The 5,030-nt window shown below is 42.7% G+C and overlaps 1 pseudogene; it reads right to left on the bottom strand.

The window, feature by feature from the left end:
* Window positions 1-454: 454 nt before the first annotated feature.
* LOC112616237 lies at window positions 455-890 on the bottom strand (annotated as a pseudogene).
* Between the last annotated feature and the right edge of the window lie 4,140 nt (window positions 891-5,030).

Genomic DNA, 5,030 nt, shown 5'->3' on the forward strand with positions numbered 1-5,030 from the left:
CTCAGGGAAAGAACGCTGTAATGGCGTATTCTGTCTTTAAATTATTTCCTCACGGGGGCAGTAGTGCTGCATATTTTCAAGGAAGCCTGCCTTGGGGCACTCTTCTCCCGCCCTTCCAGTGTGAAAAAACGCCACTGAGAGACAAAGGCGCCACCAAACATGGCTGCCTTGCATTTTGCCCTGTTTGGGGCGACCTGCTCATACTGCTGGAAGTTGCTTTTGTTTCCATCTGAAATCAAACCAAGGCCTAAACCAGCTACTTTTTTACTGAAATTTTTCCCCACTAAACGCTCAATAACTTTATTTGCCTTTGGCTGGCTCCTGGGTGTGGGGCGGGGTAGGGGTTGGCAGCAGCCTGGGATTCATGCGCCCTCTGGTGGACCTCGAGAACTGGAATCCCGGCCAAACCTGAGGACTTCACAGTCAACACAGTTTAGGAGGGTTGCATCGTTCCTCAGGTCTGCACCCCAGACTCAACATGAGGGGACGGGGCACGTTGGGGGGATGCCCTGAACCTCTGGCTCTCATACTGTCCCGTGTTGGACACCCGCATGTTCTGCCGAGCCTTCATCTGCTTCACACGGTCCTTGTCCACTTCCCGCTTGTTGAGGATGAAGAGAAGGATACCACAAGGGAAGCCGATGGCCCAGGCCAGTCCCTGGCTTTCATGGGGTTCTTGCTCCTCTTTCTGGGAATGTATTCCAGCTCGGGGGATAGGGGTTCAGGTTCCTCCCTGCCCTCTGAGGAGCTGTGGGTTTGCAGTGCCTGGGTCCTGTTATGGGAGGCCGTGTTAGCTGTGGTTCCTGCGAGAATCCCCCGGAGGACACAGGCATTTCTCACCCCCCATATCCCCGGCCCTTCAGCACCATAGCAGCTACCACCGCCGCCATGTTCAGATCCCACCTTAAAGCACCCACTTTTATCAGGCAATATTATCTTTCAAGAACGCAATTTCCACTTAACCTAGTCTTTGCAGTTCTGCTCTTAACTCGGTTTTACATCTCAAGCATTTTCTCTGCATTACCAAATTGTTTACGTCTAGGGGCAAGTCTCAAGGAGCTAGGCCTAGGAGGAAGAAAACAATTCTGAAAATTAAGGGCAGGATTGGGGCATTTCTAGGCAGCAGGCCACATGTTCCTTGACTTGGCTTGCTGTTGTTAAAGAGAAAATTATTCTGGCACTTGTAAAAGTGATAAAGAAGACTTTATTCAAGACTATTGCAATAGGGACATTACAACAGGTGAGAAATAGATCAGTCTCCATTCTGAGCATAGTAAAGACAGCCGGGGATTTACAGTCAAGGAGCAGAATGAGGGGTGTCAGTGCATGGAACATCACAGAGAGGAGACATCAAGGGTAGGGGAATTCTTGCTAAACTGAGTTAAGATTCGTATTAAAACTGGATTAGGCAAGCCAAAGACAGTACTCAAGAATGAGCTCAGTCAAAAAGAGGGCTCAGAGGAGCCTATCTACAATTTGGTCAAGGAGATAGCCTTTGTCAGTATTCATGCCCTCAAGGAGTCTTTCTCCATTTACGGGGTTAGACTGTAAAATGAGAGGCACCTGTTTTCTTGGAGCCCTAAGAGGAAGGCTTAGATACCGCTCATCACTTCATGCCATAAATGCGGACTTTGAGTGGTATACATATATAAATATGTATAAACCCCTATCAGAAGTTACTAAAAGGTTGTCTCATGATTTCATCTTTTAACATGGAAACACAAGCACTTTCTAATATCATTAATTTTGTACCTTATATTTTAAAATTTTTATTTCACTTTATTTTTTGTTTGTTTTCATTGTATTCTCATTTGAAATTAGTTACTTAGTTTCTTCAGAAAGTTAAGGAAAATATTCATTGAAATAAATTACAAATATTACTGAACAGCTTAGTCATATTTCAACTTGTTAAATACATTTAGGCTTAATTCAGTTTTTGTTTATGGTTGGCTATAATATTTGGACCATTTCTCCTCCATATCTCTTCACTGGAAACAAAATATATAGGATGAAATACAAAATTCTCCCTAAAAGTGTCAAAGAATTCACAAAAGAGAAACTCTCAGATTAAAGCTCTATAGACAGAGAATTAAGGGGAACACCAGATTACCCAGTCTTTTTGGCCTTTCAGGTATTTGCTTAGCTGGGTAGTATTGGCCTTCATTTTCAGGGACCTCACAGGTGGCAAAGAGCAGAAGATAGAAAAAGCCTGAAGGGAAGTATAACTATTAAAAAATAAAACACACTTAGGGATTTTCCTTTAACACAAACATCTATCCCACATGGTTACAGGTTGGTTCTATGAATTTTTTTTTTTTTTTTTTTTTAAGATGGAGTTTCACTCTTCGTGCCCAGGCTGGAGTGCAATGGTGCGAACCCGGCTCACTGCAACCTGCACCTCCTGGGTTCAAGTATTCTCCTGCCTCAGCCTCCGAAGTAGCTGGGATTACAGGTGCATGCCACCATGCCTGGCTAATTTTTGCATTTTTAGTAGAGATGGGGTTTCGCCATGTTGGCCAGGCTGGTCTCGAACTCCTGACCTCAGCTGATCCGCCCGCCTCGGCCTCCCAAAGTGCTGGGATTACAGGCAGGAGCCACCATGCCCGTCCGGTTTTATGAAGTTTTAAGCAAAAGATGATTCCAATCTTATTCAAAATATTTTAAAGGGGAACTAGAGATGAATTACTCCCCAACATATTCTGAGCAACTTTTATAACCTTGATACCTAAATCAAACATAGATTGTGACTGAAGAGAAAAATACAAACCCACTTCGATTATGAGTGGAGACTTAAAAATTGAAAGATATAAGCATGTTTAATCCATAGTTCTATAAAAGACAATAAACTATGATCAGCTTGGATTTATCTCATGACTGAAAGGGAGTTAAAACATTGCAAAAGGACGAAATGTCATACACCACTTTTCCAAATAAAGGAGAAAAGTATATGGTCATCTCAATTGATGCAGAAAAATAAAAATATTTGCTAAATTCAACAGCACTTACAACATAAACTTTTAGGAAGCCATGAATATAAAGGAACTTTCATAATCTGGTTATTGTATCATTTAATCATTGCTCTGTGAAACACTATTTTTTAACTCAGTGGCTTAAAAAACAAGCACTTATCATAGCTCAAAAAGCTACAAGTAAGACCAAGTGCTGTGGCTCACGCCTGTAATCCCAGCACTTTGGGAGGCTGAGGTAGGCGGATCACCTGAGATCAGGAGTTCGAGACCAGCCTGGCCAATGTGGTGAAACCCCGTCTCTACTAAAATTACAAAAATTAGCCAGGCATGGTGGCATGCCCCCGTAGTCCCAGCTACTCGGGAGGCTGAGGCAGGAGAATTGCTTGAAACCGGGAGGCAGAGATTGCAGTGAGCCAAGATCATGCTACTGCACTCCAGCCTGGGTGACAGAGCGAGACTCTGTCTCAAAAAAAAAAAAAAAAAAAAAAAATCTACAAATATACTGTGTTGTTATCATGGTCTTGCCTGGATTCTCAAGCATCTGGCATCATCACTAGGTCAGGTTGGCAGCTTTGCTAATGCTATCTCTTACATGTTTGGGGGTAAATTCACCATAGAGACTGCTGCTCTTTCCTCCCCATCCTGCAACAGGCCAGCCTGAGCATATTCACACACTGGCAGCAGGTTCGCAAGGGAAAATGGAAGTGCACAAGTCTTGTGAAACTCAGAGCTGACACACCATGACTTCAGAGTTTTATTAACTAAATCAAGTCACAAAGACAGCCCAGATTTAGAGTCCACCTTTTTCCTGGAAAAGAAACTGAAAATTCACATTTACCCTAGGAGGACAATTTAGGACGTTTTCACATTCAATCTAGTAGAGATAGCTACAAAAACCTACATCTAACATAATGCTTAATGGGAAAACAGCTAAAGAATTCCTTTCACGGCCATGAATAATAAAAGGCTACTCAATTAGAGCAATTCTACCAAATAGAGTACTGAAGGCAATGAAAAAAGAAAAATGAAATGAAAACAGGATTAGAAAAGAAGAAAAGTAAAATGTCATATATATTATATAATTGTATACATGTATAAAATAAGAGAATACATCAAACTGGGCATAAGATCAATATATAAAAGTAAACTGTATTTCTATATAGCAAAGGACATTAGAAAACATAAATTTAAAGAAGACACCATGTGCAACAGCACCAGTCACTATAAATTAACTAGGGATAGGCTGGGCTCGGTGGCTCACGCCTGTAATCCCAGCACTTTGAGAGGCCGAGGAGGGTGGATCACCTGAGGTCAGGAGTTCAAGACCAGCCTGCTCAACATGGTGAAACTCCGTCTCTACTAAAAATTCAAAAAAATTGGCCAGGTGTGGTGGCAGGCATCTGTTATCCCAGTTACTTGGGAGGCTGAGGCAGGAAAATCACTTGAATCCGGGAGGTGGAGATCATGCCATTGCGCTGGGGCAACAAGAATGAAACTCCATCTCGAAAAAACAAACCAAAGTGAATTAACTAGGAATAAAAGATGTGTAAGACTTTTCATTTGAAAATGTAAAATTGCTAAGTGGGCCAGGCGTGGTGGCTCATTCCTGTAATCGCAGCACTTTGGGAGGCCTAGGCGGGCGGATCACCTGAGGTAGGGAGTTTGAGACCAGCCTGACCAACATGGAGAAACCACATCTCTACTAAAAATACAAAATTAGCTGGGCGTGGTGGCGCACGCCTGTAATCTCAGCTACTCGGGAGGGTGAGGCAGGAGAATCGCTTGAACCTGGGAGGTGGAAGGTGCGGTGAGCCGAGATCATGGCATTGCACTCCAGCCTGGGCAACAAGAGCGAAACTCTGTCTCAAAAAAAAAAAAAAAAATTCTAAGTAACAGAAAAGAAGCAATAGATTTAGCACCACATGAGTTTGAAAAATACAAAAGTGGTAAAGATGCAAATGGTTGCAGTCTTAGAGTCCTTCCTAGAAACAGAATCAATAAGATGGAGAGAGAGAAATTCATTTTATGGAACTGGCTCACAAAATTGTAGGGGCTGACAAG

Source organism: Theropithecus gelada, chromosome X (assembly GCF_003255815.1).
Source record: "Theropithecus gelada isolate Dixy chromosome X, Tgel_1.0, whole genome shotgun sequence".
NCBI lineage: Eukaryota > Metazoa > Chordata > Mammalia > Primates > Cercopithecidae > Theropithecus > Theropithecus gelada.